Source organism: Octopus sinensis, linkage group LG17 (assembly GCF_006345805.1).
Source record: "Octopus sinensis linkage group LG17, ASM634580v1, whole genome shotgun sequence".
Lineage (NCBI taxonomy): Eukaryota > Metazoa > Mollusca > Cephalopoda > Octopoda > Octopodidae > Octopus > Octopus sinensis.
The window spans coordinates 51,003,996-51,022,859 of NC_043013.1; positions in this window are offsets into that span (position 1 = coordinate 51,003,996).

Sequence of the window (18,864 nt, forward strand, 5' to 3'; positions counted from 1 at the left end):
GTCAATGTATTGAAGTGACACTTGATCCATAACATCAGAAATGAGGTGTTTGGAGAGTTGTGAAATGTTCATAAAGAGAATTTTGAGGATAGCACAGACAGACAAGTGTCGAATGAAGAATTGATGGCCCGAGCTGCAGTAAATAGGAAATTGCTTCGTGAGATAAGAGCCAAGCAACTGAGGTTTCTTGGTCATGCGGTGAGGAAAGAGGACATGGAGAATTTAGCGATGACCTGAAAGATTGAAAAGAAAAGAAACAGAGAAAGGAGAAGGATGACATGGATGTCAAGCTTGAGGAATTCGTTGGAAGAAAGAAGCATTAAACATCAGGAAGTGGAACTGTTAGAGAAGTCAAAGAACAGAGTATTGTGGTAGGATATGATCGCCCATGATCCACATTCTGGGCATGGCATCTAAAGAAGAAAAAGAAATGGGTTGGAGAAACGGACACAATGCGACCGTTGTTCCAGGTATCCTACTCACGACCTTACACCCGTGAACCCAACACCTCAACCTCTAAACCACCCGCATTTTTCATTCAGACACAAGAAAGCCCAGCAAATTTGAATAATGGTAGTTTTATATTTCATCAACCAAATAATGGGGTTGATATGTTACACAAAGTTGACCTCGGCAGTATTTGAACTCAGAATGTATAGTACTAGAAGACATACAAGGCCTTTTCTCTCTGAGCTGTGAACGATTTCGCCAGTCTCCAATTTAGATACAAGGTTAGTTTTGAGAAGGGTTAGCAAGTTCCCCAGGACTTGACTAGAACTTTATATTATCAACCCCAGAGAGATGAATGATAGAGTTGATCTTAGCGGCATTTGAACAGAGGACATAAAGAGCAATAATAATAGTAACAATAACAATAACAATTATAATAATAAACCAGATATTATTATAAAAGATTAGACAAAAAAAGGTGTATTTATTAATTGACATGAGTATTCCTTGCGATCACAATATAGCGGCGAAAGAATGTGACAAGATCAGTAAATATAAAGACTTGCTAATAGAAATTGAAAAAATGTGGTATCTCAAGGCGACTACAGTACCAGTGATTATAGGATCTCTAGGAATGATAAAAAAAAAGGTACTGAAACCTATTTAAAATGATACCAGGCTTACCATCCCTACAGGAAGTGCAAAAATCGTGTTAACTGGAACAAATCATGTACTGAGAAGAGCATTATCGCTGTGGAAACAACATCCAGTCATGAATTTATTAATTTTGTTTTATACATATTTTACCTGTGAATTTGCGTGTTTAATCTGGGAATGCATACAATGAGCTTCTCTGCCCTAGGTGTACGGAAAACACTCGGTGAAATATGGAAGAAAATTTGAAGAAAGAAGAAAAAAAAACAATGATAATAATAATGAGGAGGTTTATCGGTAATTTTGAAGTGGGATGTAAGTCGATACCATTGTCTCTAGTACTTGGCTGGTGCTTTATTTTATCGACCCTAAAAGGATGAAATGAAAAGCTGACCTCGACAAATTTTGAACTCAGAACGTAAAGAGTCGGAAGAAACACCACGAAGTACCTTTTCCTTCCTATGATCTAATGATTCTGCCAACTCACCGCCCATCAGTAACGAGATTGTGGTTTCTAATTTAGACACAAAGTCAACGATTTTAAGGGGAGAGGCTAGTGGCTACCATCAGTGCTATTACTTGACTGGTATTATATATTATCGACCCTGGAGGGAGGAAAGGCAAGTCGACCGCGGTGTTTACTTTATCAACGAGAGTAATGAAATAAAAGTTGATTTTGACGGATTTTGAACTCAGAACACAAACAGCCAGAAGAAATACTGCAAGGCAATTCTTCTTTGCCAAACGATTTTGCTACCCAGCCACCCTTCAGCTGCGGAATAATGATATTAAATAAAACAGCTTTGTTTTCTGATGGATTATTTAAACGTTTTACACAAATCTCAGTTTTGTGAATTCTGAAGTTAAGCTATGAGGAAAAAAAAATTGCTGAAGCCAAGAACTGGGAAAATCGATTTTGAAACAAAGATACGGCATCGCAGAGTTAGGAAATAAAGTAAGATAAAAAATATTTTCTAAATCCCTGAAACGTTTTAAATGATTGTGTTGAGTTCCAATTTCATGGCGTTAAGTGGAAGAAGAGAGATAAATCTTTCCTGATTGCGATATCTTTATATCTTAGTTAACATTCCCAGATGATCTTTTCTTATCTATTCCCAACAGCCAGCTGAGCTGAGACATAAAGAATTAAGCGTTTAACGAAACACCAGAGGAAGATTCCAATCCAGCACCTTCTCAAATATCGTCGCCATTTACTTTATTTCTATGTTTCATTTCATAAAAAGTGAAGCGAGTTTGTGTGATGCTCAGGCTTTTCTCAAAGATTCCTAAATTTTCTTGGTAAAACAGCGAAGAAATAGAATTATTATTTTTCATAGTTTCCTAAAGGGTCATTATCGTTTTAAAAGAATTAGCTACAACTGATAATTAAAAATGGAGTTGTATCTCTGATACTTCTCTAACCTAGTGTACAGAGTTCATTTCTAAGGAATGGCCAATGCCAAAATGAGGGACAATACCTTAACGTAATTAAGCCAATCTTGGAGTAGAGGGCGAGAGGTCCATGGTGTCAATAACCATCTTAATCAGCTGACAATACAGTCTTTATATAGTTTATTTCCACTTTTCATTTAGAGAAAAGAGAAATGAAGTATTGTGATGTTCATGCTTTTCTGAAAGATTCCTGCAGAGACTGGAATTATAATATTCATAGCTTTCAGTAGGGTCATTAGCATTTTAAAAGAATTAACTAAAACTGATTATTTAAAATAGGGTCATTAACCTAGTGTATGGTGATTTAGATATTAATCTAACGCACAATATCAACATGAGGGTCACGTTCACATTAGATTCCACCCAACACGTGTTTCTGCTGTAGTATTTATGTGGAATTATGTGCGTTAAACTAACACACAATGTCAAAACGAATAGCATATTCCCTCTCCTCCTCCTCCTGTGACTTTTCTGTCACTATGTGTGTGTGTGTGTGTGTGTGTGTGTAGTTCGTCTACGCATTGCTTGCCACCAAGCCTTGCATGTGTTCTCAACCTGTGCCTTGCATGTTGAATATCACTGCATCGCTTTTATTTACTTCTCACCTCTTTCTAAATCTTTTATAATAAAAGTGAAATTCTGTCTGTCCGTACCCCTGTGTCTCAGTCTACATTTGCTCTACATAGACATATTATACCTTTTTGGAATCAGGATGATCCCAGGATTTAAAAAATTTGCCCTTCATTTGGTTTTTGAACATACAGCGTTAGGATCTGATTTATAAGCATTTGGGCTGCCATTTCCAGCAGGTAAAGCTTGGCTAATTCACGTCATTCTGGTTGGCGTTTGTCAGATGATGTCAGAGATCAAGGAATGTCGGGGGGAGATAAATGATATTCGCTTCGTTAATTTTATATCGAGGAAAGAACTTTGGGACAAATAGTTCAACAGTTGGAATTCAATTCGGAACTGGAACAATAGAATGATTGCATTACAGAATTAATTCTCATCCATCCTTAACCTCTGATCAAACACAACCGGGGCATACAGTCATTATAGATGTTTTACAGTCATGATATTTCTTTAGTTTTGGGCCGCAGCCCTCCACAGGAGCTAGTTCAAAATCCGTAAAGAGTGCGGCTTTTAAGCTGGTGATGTATAACTGGAGAAACCAGCCAACATTTATATCGACCATTATATTATAGAGGTATTTCAATCAAATGATATTAGTTTTTATTTTAATCTTTTACTCTTTTACTTGTTTCAGTCATTTGACTGTGGCCATGCAGGAGCACCGCCTTTAGACGAGAAAATCGACCCAAGGACTTCTTTGTAAGCCTAGTACTTATTCTATCGGTCTCTTTTGCCGAACTGCTAAGTTACGGGGACGTAAACACACCAGCATCGGTTGTCAAGCGATGTTGGGAGGACAAACACAGACACACAAACATATACACACACGTACATATATATATATATATATATATATATATATATATATATGTATATACATAAGACGGGCTTCTTTCAGTATCCGTCTACCAAATCCACTCACAAGGCTTTGGTCGGCCCGAGGAGGCTATAGTAGAAGACACTTGCCCAAGATGCCACGCAGTGGGACTGAACCCGGAACCATGTGGTTTGTAAGCAAGCTACTTGATTAAAATATTTTTTGTAGGTTACTAAATATAGGGATGGGCCATTTGCAAAAAGCCATTGGGCGAAAGGTGACGGTTATATGCGCAAAGATGAGAGCCACTGGTATAAAGAATGGTTAGTGGTCTTGGTAGAGCCGACGGTATTAATTCTTGATTCCTTGGTTCTCCGTTTTAATACGATCGAAACTAAAGACTTCCATTAGAAATTCATGTTTGTGTGCTTAATTATTAGTTCTTGGTTTAGCAGAAGGAAGCGTTTTTATTAATGATGACGATGTTGGAATTAGTGAAAGTCATTGTGGCAGCAGTAGCAGCAGCAGCAGCATCAGCAGTAATAGTATTAGTAGTAGTATTAGTAGTAGTATTATTGATCGTGTCATTTCTGTTGCCGGTGGTAGGCCACTTAAGACATCTGGGTTTTATTTTTGGATCATAATCAGTAATGGTGTCAAGGCTTGTCTCTAATTGCTCTCTCTCTCTCCCCTTCTCTCTCTCTCTCTCTCTCTCTCCCCTTCTCTCTCTCTCTCTCTCTCTCCCCTTCTCTCTCTCTCTCTCTCTCCCCTTCTCTCTCTCTCCCCTTCTCTCTCTCTCTCTCTCCCCTTCTCTCTCTCTCTCTCACACACACAGAGGTTATAATTATATAATAATCCTTTCTTCTATAGGGAAAACGCCCGAAATTATGGGAGAATGGGGCTTGTCGATTACATCGACCCCAGTGTTCCAATGGTACTTATTTCATCGACCCCGAAAGGATGAAAAGTAAAGTCGACTTCGGCGGAAATTGAACTCAGGACGTAAAAACAACGAAATGCCGCTAAGCATTTTCCCCGGCGTGCTAACGACTCTCCCAGCTCGCCGCCTGCCTATATATATATATATATATATATATATATATATATATATATATATATATATATATATATATATATATATATATATATATATATATATATATAGTTCACAGACGAGATCCATTCTATTCGTATAGAATACAAGAATACACATAGTGCTCAAAAGATCTTTACAATATTCTTTTATTAATTTACTTATTTCAGTCATTTGACTGCAGCCATGCTGGAACACACACGTGTGTGTGTATATATACATGCAGATATCACAGTCTTCATAGTAGCCTCACAACCTGAGGCTGTCGTGGAAGGCACTTGCTCATGATTGTTTAAATGTCTTGTGCGTACAGAAACGGCACTTCCATGGTGCAAGTTACTAACAGTTCTTAAAAAATATTTTTGATGATTTCGTTAAAGGCTTTATTTTGGAGATTTTGCATATATTACCAAATTTTTATTGTTATAAATAAAAAAGATGGAATAACTATGGGTGCTCCCTTACGACCTACGTTTGCCATATTCTGCTTAGCTACAATAGAAAAAGTGATGCCTAAACACAAACATTTAATACACACTACATACATAGAGGATACAGTAGTTGTAATGGAAGACGTGTGAACATAACGTAGGGCCTAGAGAACAACGCAGTAGAGAGATTCAACAGTCGAAGCAATACCGATACAACTCCATTTGTAGATATAAACACTGAGATTAAAATCAAAAGACACTTTACGTCAGTTTACACAAAACAACACAAACAAATGCATATATATACATGCACATGAGAATAAGTGAATGGTCACGTAACTACTAAATGAGAGTGGTAAAATAAACTGTTTAGGAGAGCATTTCAATTCACTTCCGTAAAGAAATATTAGATGCATCTTTTTTTTTTTAACTTCTTTCAGTGGCCTTCAAGAAATTCTTGTCGAATGAATCGCCCCGCTACTTTTTTTTTTTTGCTTTAAGCCTGGTATTTATTCTATCGTTCTCTTTTGCCGAACTGCCAAGTGACATGGACGTAAACACACTAACACCGGTTGTTAAGCGGTGCTTGGGAACAAACAGGCACAAACACACATTCGCGCGCGTGACGGGCTTCTTTCAATTTTAGTTTACCATATCCACTCACAAGGCTTTGGCTGATCCGAGGCTATAACAGAAGACGCTTGGCCAAGGTGCCATGCAATGGAACTGAACCCGGAGCTTTGTGGTTGGGAAGCAAACTTCTTACCTTACAACCACGTTACTGATGAATGCAGACAGAAATGCAATGCAGCGAATGCATTAGATGCACGCATTACATGCAACATGTATTACTCTTTTACTCGTTTCAGTCATTTGACTGCGGCCATGCTGGAGCACCGCCTTTAGTCGAGCAAATCCACCCCAGGACTTATTCTTTGTAAGCCTAGTGCTTATTCTATCGGTCCCTTTTGCCGAACCGCTAAGTTACAGGGAGGTAAACACACCAGCATCGGTTGTCTAACTATGTTGGGGGACAAACGCACACACACACACATACACAAATATATGACAGGCTTCTTTCAGTTTCCGTCTACCAAATCCACTCACAAACTTTGGTCGGCCCGAGGCTTTAGTAGAAGATACTTGCCCAAGGTGCCACGCAGTGGGACTGAACTTGGAACCATGTGGTTGGTAAACAAACTACTTACCACACAGTCACTCCTGCGCCTTTATTATATACACCAAGTGCATTGCAGGTGTAGCCGAGACGAACACAAAATGGCGTTACACCAAACCGTAAACTGACACTTAAGATGACATAAACATCGGAGATGCTTTACCACACGTAGAAGAATCAGGAGCTCCTGAGAGGTTTTGCAATCTCCTGTAAATCCATTGCAATGCTGGAAACCATTGTGTATCGTCACTGGGCATCTCAGGGTCACAAGCATTTCGCCTCTTGGTCTGCGCGCTCCACCTGAGCGTGGTTGTGGGGAGTGAGCTAGTCTTCACTTACTGAAGGGTTCCATTTGCAATCTCTAATCAACCATAACCTATTTCTTTACTACCCACAAGAGGCTAAACACAGAGAGGACAGACAAGGAGGTTAAGTCGATTACATCGACCCCAGTGCGTAACTGGTACTTAATTTATCGACCCCGAAAGGATGAAAGGCAAAGTCGACCTCGGCGGAATTTAAACTCAGAACGTAACGGCAGACGAAATACGGCTACTCATTTCGTCCGGCGTGCTAACGTTTATGCCAGCTCGCCTAATCAATCATAACCGCCTTGAACTGGTTTCAGCTGTCGTGCCTATTTCCTTGATAGCTTTCTTCAGTATATATTACAAAAATAATAAGATAAACGAATCTTATTGAGCTTTTGAATCCACGAATATTTTTCAGCAGGTGTAATTTTTCGTTTGCATATACTCCTAGAAGGCGCAAAAGCAGGTAGCCTTATGATTTTGTGTTTATAGCTGAAACTATATTTCTGTGAATTAGTGAGCCATGAACACAAAACCACATCGTCACCCGCTTATGTGTTTTTAACTAAGTTCCCGCCGTTTTTTTTTTTATTTAAGTTTTGGAATTTATTGCGTTTTTAAATTTTGGAATCTATTCTTTCTAGAATTCTATTTTTGAATCATTTTGGAATATTTTTTTTTTTTTTTATAGTTAATTTTTGTTTATTTTCAGATGGAATATCAAGTTAAGAAAAACAAGCGTTTTCGATTACACCTTTTTGTTTTTAATCAACGTTCTAAGGCCGCTAAAGCTGCTCGCGGCATTTGTGATGTGTATGGAGAGGGTATCATAGCTGAAAGAACCGCTCGTGATTGGTATCCCAAGTTCAAAAATGGAAAATTTGACCTCAAAGACACACCTTGTTCTGGCCGTCCAGTTGAGTTCGATGAAGAGCGATTAAACCAACTTTTGCACGAAAATTCTCGTCAAACGACAAGGGAACTGGCAGAGAAAATTGAATGCTCCCACACTGCGATAGAGAAGCATCTTTATTCGATTGGAAAGGTTCAGAAGTATGGAGCATGGATTCCGCATGCTTTAAGTGACAGCAATAAAAATCAACGAGCCACACTCTCCGCTGGTTTGCTTGCTCGTCACCGCTCAACTCATAGACACAAGCAATGATTTCTTTACCGATTCGTTACTGGCGATGAAAAATGGTGCCTGTTCATCAATGTGAAGCAGCGTAAGGAATGGCTTAGCCCCGGTAAACAAGCGACACCGTGCGTGAAAGAAGATCTTCATCCGCGTAAAACGATGTTATGTGTATAGTGGGACTAGGAAGGGATTATCCATTACGAATTGCTTGAACGAAATCAAACGGTCAACGCGGATATTCAAGAGAAAAGACCTAATTGGCAGCATGGAGTTCTTCTGCTGCATGACAACCTCATATCGCCAATATGACCAAGGAAGCCATTCAAACGCATGGCTGTGAAGTGCTGCCACACCCGCCGTACTCTCCTCATTTGGCACCAACGGACTTCCACCTCTTTCGATCTCTTTCAAATGCTATGCGCGGAGTTTCGTTCAATACTGACGCAGAATTGAGAGCTTGGTTGGATCAATTTTTCGAGTCGAAATCGAGTGATTTCTAACAACGAGGTATTGAAAATCTTGTTGAACGTTGGGAAGAAGTTGTAAATAGCAAGGGTGATTACGTTATTGGTTAATTAGTTGTTATTTCTTATTAAACCTTTAAAAAAATTAAAATAAAAAAAACCCGCAGGAACATGATAACACTTCCAATCAGTTTAGATCAGAAGCGATCAGATTCCCTGCTTGGTACTGCATCAAATTATTATTATAAAGGCGGCGAGCTGGCAGAAACGTTAGCATGTCGGGCGAAATGCTTAGCGGTATTTCGTCTGCCGTTACGTTCTGAGTTCAAATTCCGCCGATGTCGACTTTGCCTTTTATCCTTTCGGGGTCGATTAAATAAGTACCAGTTACATACTGGGGTCGATATAATCGACTTAATTCGTTTTTCTGTCCTTGTTTGTCCTCTCTGTGTTTAGCCCCTTGTGGGTAGAAAAGAAATAGGTATTTCACCCGTCTTTAAGTTCTGAGTTCAAATTCCGCCGAGGTCGACTTTGCCTTTAATCCTTTCGGGGTCGATAAATTAAGTACCAGTGGAACACTGGGGCCGATGTAATCGACTCATCTCCACGTCCCCCAAGCTGCCTTCGTGGCAAAAATGTGAAATAATAGTAATCATTATTATTTAGTCGGTGAGTTGGCCGAATCGTTAGCACGCTGGGCAAAATGCTTAGCGCGTTTCGTCCGTCTTTACGTCCTGAGTTCAAATTCCGCCGAGATCGACATTGCCTTTCATCCTTTCGGGGTCGATAATTGAAGCACCAGTGAAATACTTGTGTGGATATCATCGACTAGTACTTTCTCCCCAAAACTTCAGGCCTTGTGCCTTTCGTAGAAGGGGTTATTATTATTATTATTAGTAGTAGTAGTAGTGGTCGTCGTCGTCTCAGTCGTATTGCTGCCATTGGTAATGCTTGGTAGCTTAGATAACAGTGAAGTATTTAGTGGCCAATGCTGGTGTTGGTGATAATTGCAGCGGCGGAGGCGATGCTGGTAACACAGATTATAAAAGAAGCGGCGTTGGTTCGTAACAGGGGTGGGCAGGACTACCATTGCAGGCAGTAAACACACAATTGTGGTCTCTTCTACCGGAAAAGACACGCTGTTGTGACAGTAAGTACGAAGGAAGTACACCTGGAGTGTCCACTGTTGCTTTATAGTGAAGCTATCTCCTTGAGTATATTATCTGCGCAACCAACTGGGGGCTGCTTCCGCTTTAAGCCATCACTTAAATAGCAGAGACAACATGGCTGATGTCGAATGCCATTAATTGTGGCCTCTTCTTCCCTTGTTATAGAATTGCCGGTTTATTTATTTCAACAAACTTCCTAAATTTACGTCTATTTATGTAAATCTTATATATACAAAGCCGGACGAATTTTAAATTACTTGGCTTTTAGAATGAATTAAATAAACTTTTTAGTTTGTTTTTTTCCCAACCCAAATCATTGTCTGCTACCCCCATCACACACACACACACTGTGTGTGTGTATACATATATAGCGTGTATATATACATACTGTATATATGTATAGTGTGTATATATAGTGTATATATATATACACATACGTTCATACAGACATATACAAATTCACACACATATATATATATATATATATATATATATATATACACATACAAATTCATATATATATATATACACATACAAATTCATATATATATATACATACATATACAAATTCATATATATATATATATACAAATTCATATACATACATATACAAATTCATATACATACATATACAAATTCATATATATATATACATATACATACATATACATATTCATATATATATATATATATATATATTTATACATACACATACGTACATACATACATACATACATACATACATACATACATACATACATACATACATACATACATACATACATACATACATACATACATACATACATACATATCTCTCCGTATACTTGTATTGATGTAAAACTACACAAACATGAAGATTTAAATTATTTTACTTTCAGAATTAAACAAACTTTCTCGAGAGTTCTCCCCACGCAACTCATCTCTTGGATTGCCAATTTTAAGATGCCTAATTTCCGTTCTATTACGATTTCTCTATTTTTTGTCTTTTTCTCACTCACTCACGCACTCACTCACACACGTCATTGTATCGACCGGATTTGCAGATGTTGTTATTATAGACCGCTGGCCAAGATGTGCTTCCAATTCTTTCTTGATTACGCTCTTTTCCATCTTGGCCAAAATGGCTTAACTAAATCTTCTTCCCGTCTTGGCCAAAATGGTTTTTACTAAATATCCTTCCCATCCTAGTACAGGCCTTCCGACTGGCCTTCCCGATCTTTTGGACACCGCTTTGCAACTACACGAGTCCACCTGTTGTTTGTGAACCTTGCGACGAGTCCGGCCCAACGGAACTGGACCTCCCCCCCCCACACACAAGCATCAGCGCGTCGATCAAACGTCATGGTTCGATGAAATAAGAACGAACTCAGTTCTTGACTGAGTTGGATCCATAATCGATACTTCCGCTCCCCAAACCCTTATGAAATTTCTCGTCTTGTGCCTCTGTTGGAAATTATAATCAATCACGTAGGAACCGTTAACTAATTATAGTTACAATTAGTTAACAGTTCCCATATGTCTGCAGAATCTTAAGTGTTTCGAATCCATTATAAGCCATTATATATCCATTGAAAGCCATTATAAATGTTTCACTGAAGGATTACCAGGAATTTGAGACTTAATTCCAATAAACTTTAAATATCGATCTATTTTGGTGATCGATATAGTAAACTCGTTAGTGTGGCGCTGTTTGTCCAGATTCTGATTTCAAACCCCATTGGGATCAGTTTTGCCTTTCAGCCTTTTTAGGGTCGATAAGGTACCATTTCCCAAATAGGAGCGAGCCATCTCTTTCTCTCTTTCCGTCTCTTCTTCTTTTTGCCTCTCCGTTGAAAATCAGAAATAAGCTCCTGGCATCCCGAGTTCAATTTGTGATCTTTATCGACGATGAGCATTCAGTTGTTCGATCGACTGAATTCAATCACTTGCTCGTTTGTTCTAAGGAATTATACGAAATGAATGTGTAACTGGCTGAATATTCGGTAGACATGTACGGTTATTGGGATTCTCGGAAGAATCAGCGTAACACTACGTGACAAAACTGGACCTGGGGTACAAGTACAATGGAGAGAAAGACAAAGAGAAAGAAGGGGAAGGAGAGAGAGAAATTGATAAAATTAAATAGGAAAAACGAAAAAAGAGAAAACAAGAAGAACGAAAAAGAGTAAGAAAGTGGGAGAGAACGAGAGAGAAAAATAGAGAAGTAAAAAAGACTGGTTTAAAGGCAAAGCTGATTAAAGGTTAAGTTGACCTCAGTGGAATTTGAACTCAGAATCCAGAGAGCCTGAACGAACAGCCACACTTTAACAACTTAGCCATTATTATGTATTGTTACGTTTTTTTTTTCACACCGTTAACACCAAAAGGTAACATGCGGACGTCACTGTTTTGCCTCCCCTAAACGTCCAACTCAGTGGTTCTCGACCATTTTTTTTTATCAATGGACCCCTTTGATTCCTATTTTTACTCAGATGGACCCTCTTGGCCATTCAGTGTCAAAAAAAAATCATGTTTTTATAATTAGACATTGTTAGGAACTGAATGAAAAAATTGTTAAATTTTTTTGTGTATTGTAAATGTAAAAGCAATTTATAGCAGATTAAATTTAAACAATCTTATATGGATTCCCAAGGGCCATGTGGACTCCCAAGGGCTATATGGACCCCGGTTTGAGAAACCACTGAAGGCGAACAAATTCTATTTACGTGGTCTGATCGATTTGCTCGACTAAAGGCGGTGCTCCAGCATGGCCGCAGTCAAATGACTGAAACAAGTAAAAGAGTATACAAAGTCATGATGGATCGCAAAATTGTAATCCATTCTTTCATCGTACCTATCAAGAGTTTCTATGAAGTATTCTTCAGACTGCGACACGGACTTAGTAAATAGACCGGGTTGTAGAAATTGTCGCAAGGCAAAAGGGGAGTTTCCGCTATTTCATCTCTACGAAGTGAGGTCATTGCTAATCCTTTACTTTGATCTTTCAAGCCTATGATCCGTGATATACAATCCGTGATCATCCGGTCTTGTATTTCTCGACAAGGAATTATTTCATACATTTTTACTCAAAACTCATTTACTTTGAAGGAGGTTTCACTGCTGTTATTTCAACAGTTAATTTCCATTTTCATGACCCCGATAGAACAGTCGGAAATACAATTTAGTGCATGAAAATTCCGAAGTATTTCATGCGGACACTCATTCATATTAACCGTGGGAAATATATGCGGTGAAAGTATATTGAATAAAATTTGCATATTGTGCTATTTGTATGTTTCACCATAACTGCTTTAGATATAGGACATGTCGTAATCATATTCATATCACATATTTATAGAATGCACGCTACATTGATTATTGATAAATTATATAACTTTTGGTGAATGAACTTTGATCAGAACGTATTCTGGCAATATATGATGTATTGTAACAAGTGCATACCTATTATAAGGAATATATATATATATTATGGCGATGCATTTATCAAATAGAATTTCTGCCATATTTCTTTTAACATACTGTTATTTTTGACGGCGCGGGTATACTAGTATAATTGTGCATACTATCTATCACCATCCAAAATCTATCTATCTGTATGTCTGTCTGTCTGTCTGTTTGTCTGTCTGTCCGTCTGTCTATCTATCTATCTATCTGTATATCTAAATTCAAATATATCTATCTGAAATCTATTTAAATCCATCTATCGATTTATCTGTATCTATTCATATATCTTTCCTTACACAAAAACAAACACAGACATACATCTACAATCTTTCATCATCGTCTAATTCTCTCTCTCTCTCTCTCTCTCTCTCCACACACACACACACATACACATTTCAAAATCGATCCAACCACTTGTATTGGTAAAATATTCAATAGCCATAATACAGATATTGATATTCCATTCAGCTTTGTCAAATATCTGCCGTTAAGTTTTACTCAAACACCAACCGACTTTTCACTAAACATTTACATCACCTGATACTATGCAAGAGAACTACGAGAGAAAACATAGAATCGGTTTTATTTCTTGTCGGAACCCAAACTATGGAAATTAGTTCTATTGAACTGTTATAATAAGCACCAAGCTTAAACCAATTTCACTGGAAGTCTAGGAAACTGCTTTGATCATTACATGCAAATAATGGGAATGTACTTGGATAATAGAGATCGTTATTTCACAGCGTCTCTATTGAAACTTGTTACAATCTAACTACATACGACCACATTTGCATACAGCGTGATAGACTGGTAAATGGCATGGCATTATATATATGTTTACATATATATATATATATATATATATATATATATATTATATATATATATATATATAAAGTACGTGGTTTCTAGTTCGTACCATTACGCGATAACTTGGCCAAGTGTCTTCTACTATAGCTCTGGCCCGACCAATGCCTTGTGAGTGAATTTGGTTGACGGAAACTGTATAGAAGCCTGTCATATGTGTGTGCGTGCGCATATACATATATATATATGTGTGTGTGTGTGTGTGTGTGTGTGTGGAGGCGCGTGGCTTAGTGGTTAGGGTGTCAGCATCATGATCGCAAGATTGTGGTTTCGATTCCTGGACCAGGCGAGGCGTTGTGTTCTTGAGCAGAACACTTCATTTCACGTTGCTGCAGTCTACTCAGCTGGCAAAAATAAGTAACGCTGCGATAGACTGACGTCCCGTCCAGCTGGGGAACACACACGCTACTGAAACCGGGAAACCGGGCCCATGAGCTTGGCTAGGCTTTAAAAAGGGCGTAATTATTTTTTATTATATTTATATATTTCAGATACATCGATAATGATAGATAGATAATATGAGTTTTGTCCACCCCCACCGATTGAAAACGGTGTTGGCTTTATTACGTCCCCGTAACTTAGCGTTTCAACAAAAGATCGATAGAGCTTAATTTGTTCGATTAAGCCATCCGAGGCGATGCCTCACATAATCGCAGTCCGATTACTGGAACAGGTCACAAAGATTATTCATGATGTTTGTAATGGGTTTTTCCCTCGGTTTCTGTCTACCAGATTCCACGCCCGAGCTAGTGGTCGGCACAAGACTAATATAAAAGACAAGTACGCCATCTGCCGGGTGCAGTGGGATCGAACTTGGTATCTTGCGCTGGCAAAGCTAACTTCTTAACCACACAACTGTCTTTGCCTGTATGTCTGACTGCCTGCCACACACACACACACACACACACACACACACACACATAAACACTCGGAATTTTCAAGCACATGCTCCCATATACACACATACTTCGATTATCGCTGATGTTACGTTCCAATCACCACCGCGATAATCCGCTAAGTAGAAACAGTACTCTACTGTATAATTTATTATTATTATTATTATTATTTTTGTTTGTATACATTTATTTTGCAATAAATGCAAAACAACACTACAGTGGAATCGACGTAAACTTAAATAAGGCCCGAAATTTTGGGGGTGGGAGCCAGTCAGTTAGATCAATCCCAGTACGAAATGGTACTTAATTTATCGACCCCGAAAGGATGAAAGGCAAAGTCGACCTCAGCGGAATTTGAACTCAGAACTTAAAGACAGACGAAATACATATTTCTTTACTACCCACAAGGGGCTAAACACAGAGGGGACAAACCAGGACAGACAGACGGATTAAGTCGATTATATCGACCCCAGTATGTAACTGGTACTTATTTAATCGACCCCGAAAGGATAAAAGGCAAAGTCGACCTCGGCAGAATTTGAACTCAGAACGTAACGGCAGACGAAATACTGCTAAGCATTTCGCCCGGCGTGCTAACGTTTCTACCAGCTCGCAGCCTTCGTAAACTTAAATAGTAAACCGCGACATGGCGAGGGATTACTGATGTTTTGCAAACAACTTGCACATGCAAGTGTTTCCAGTCGAGAACTCCGCCTAGCGGAAGCCAGTAAGTGTACGGGGTCATCAGGAGAGAATGTGCGCCGTTTCGAGGCCTACCTCTCGACGGCATCAATGCACACCAGCCCCCCTCACTGATATGAGGCCCCACTTGCTAGATCAACTGGTTATTAAATGTAGCTCAATATTTCTCTAGCCATCGCTCATCAGTGGTTAGCCTTCTCCACGGTAGTTTGGAGATCGGTCATCGTTGTATTTATTGCTGAATCTTATGAAATAAGGAGACAAATTGCTTGAACGTTGTTTGAACGTTCAAATACCTCGCAGTACCTGTTCAGTGTTTCTTTTCTTTTTTGTCCAATGGGATAAAAAGCAAAATGAGAAATCGAAGCCATCAACTTTCGGTGAGAATCGGGGAGAAATCGGTCATCAGCTTTCCCCTTTCAGAAATCAGTAAACATAAAACTATTCCAGAGCAGTGGAACGATGGGGTAACTAGAACAAGCATCGAACAACCTTGTCGTCTTTTCTCATTGTATTAACAGTTTTGTATTCTAATAGTAATGCTTGCCATTAAACGGATTTCATCCTACATTGATCTTTGATGTTTCCTTGAACTACATTGAAGGAGGCGGCTGAGAAGAAGAGAGACATTCTTTCAAAGGCAACTGTTTTTCTTCCGTAACGAGTATTGAAAAGGTAATCACTTTGGAGATCATTTTGCAGGTACAGATTCATAGCCTCATGTGGTCCAAAAAGGGACCCCGATACATTTTCGATATATGAGATATGACAACGTAATCTATGCTTTAGAAAACAGAGTTACAGAAATGCTTTGGAAGAAGATGGTATATGTTCGAAGATATCAAAGGAAATATTGAAATTATCCCAGATTTTGAGCCAAACGCTTCACGTGTTTAATATGACCTTTAATGGCTATAGAGATTGTATAAGCACACAGCAATTAAATATTGTAGTACGAAATACGGTGAATCTTGTTGGAAAAGATGAAACCAAGCATCGATTTTTCTCTAAACCGAAAACCAAGCTGCGCGAGACCGAAAACATTAAACAGCTTCGACTTTACAAGTTCTCTCGTAGGAATAACTGTAAGTGACTTAACATTTTATATTGCTCAACTTCTTAAGGAAGGGTAGTGATAAAATACCTAAGCTGTATCTCGTATGAAGCTTTATATTTATGATATATAAGTCAATACAGCGCTGAATGTCATAAAAGCAGAGCTGTGTAAATCTGTGTACAGTTATATGTTATTGACTGCAAATATATTTACATAGCACTGTCCTTGTGATATTGAATGCTTTGTAATAATTTATATATTGGAAACAATCAGCATTATATCACTTCAGTGTATAGCTAGAATATATCCGACAGGAAATAGAACGGTATAAGACAATAATTTATTTATATTACGACTTGTAAATGCATAAACCTCGTCATGATACGTTTCTGCCGCTGGCAGCTTTGCTTCTTTTCCAGACAAAGGAAGCCTCGATTTGATATCTTCTATAAAAGGAACTGTATTCTGAATTATTATCAATACTCTAAGTACATTTATAAAATCCCGTTCTTCCCTAAAAGTCGTAATAAAGGAAACTTCAGATCTAAAGTTTGCAGCGATCTTAATAAACATTAAATTTTATAATTTTTTAAACATATATTACAATGGCAAGAAATTGCAATGACCATGGAACTTGTAGGATCTCTATGAATGTTGAGAGGGAAAGAGAATGTTACCTCAAACCCGAGCCTTCTTTTAGACGCTTGCAACAGAATGGACCCTACTTAAAGCATCTGATAACCCGGTGGTTATGTTTAAACCCAGCAACAGACCAAGTGAACCACTCTCACTATACGGATATACAATGCTCTTCCTTAGTATATTTAAACGTATAAATGGAATCTTTTCACTTTGACCGGTAGATTTTAAAAATAATTTTTGGTAACTAAACACTTTTAAACTTCGTATACTGGTAGAATGTGTCACATAAAATATCTTTTTCTCTTGGCGTTCTTGAGAAAATTCTGTAGTTTGTAAGTTATTTGTTGTTAAATTTCTCGTATTTCGGCAATTTCAATCAATCAATGACGTCTATTGAGGTGAATACAATTACTGCTGCTGTTTGTCAACAAGAAGTTCCGGCGGTGTATATTTCGTTTGTCACTGTTTACAGAATTTTCTCAAGAACGCCAAGAGAAAAAGATGTTTTATGTGACACATTCTACCAGTATACGAAGTTTAAAAGTGTTTAGTTACAAAAAATCATTTTTTAAATCTGCCGGTCAAAGTGAAAAGATCCTATAAATGTCCAGCAAAGCCCTCCACACACACACAATGCAATTAACTGATGCTACGAAGCAGTTTTGTGTGATTGATAAAACTTAAATTTTTGCAAAGCGAAACAAAAGAAAAAATATTGATTTTAACGATCAAATTTTTAAAATAAAATACGAACTGAAAGTAGAACCAGTTTCAAGATTTATTTATTTTGTCCTTTAGTTCTTATGTTCAATGTAATCTTTGGCTATTTAGATGGCTTTGTAGAAAAAAGTTCGTTCCTCCACCACATGGCTTCGCGTTCCGTCCTATTGCGCTGCAGTCTATACAGGTGCCTTCCCCCGTAATCTCAGTTCGTTGGTTTACACGAAAACTGTGCAGAAACCAGTCTCTATCTCTCTCTTTCATTCTCTCTCAGATTATTGCTTCCAAATTTTGGCATATGGTCAGCATTTTCGGGGAAAGGATAATTCGATTGCTACAATTCTAGCATTTCAGAGGTTCTTATCTCATCGACACCGAAAGGATGGAAGACAAAATCGACCTCGGCGGAATTTGAATTCAGAACGTATTGTCAGAAGAAATGCTACTAAGCATTTTGTCTAGCGCGGTAACGATTCTGCCAGCCTGTCGCCTTTATTTCTCGGGTTATTACAAAGTGAAATTTGAAGCATAAATCTTATTTTTATTATTATGGCCGGGGTTCAGCCCGGGCTGTAGCAACAAAGTTCCCTCGCTACACTTCTCGGTCCATCATCACTGCTTCGGGGTCCTGGATACATTCCAGGCCAGTGTCTGAGATCAAACAGTCGACGTGTGTGACGACGTTTTCCTCTTCTTGCATCATCATGAAGGCGCAGGAGTAGCTGTGTGGTAAGTAGCTTACTT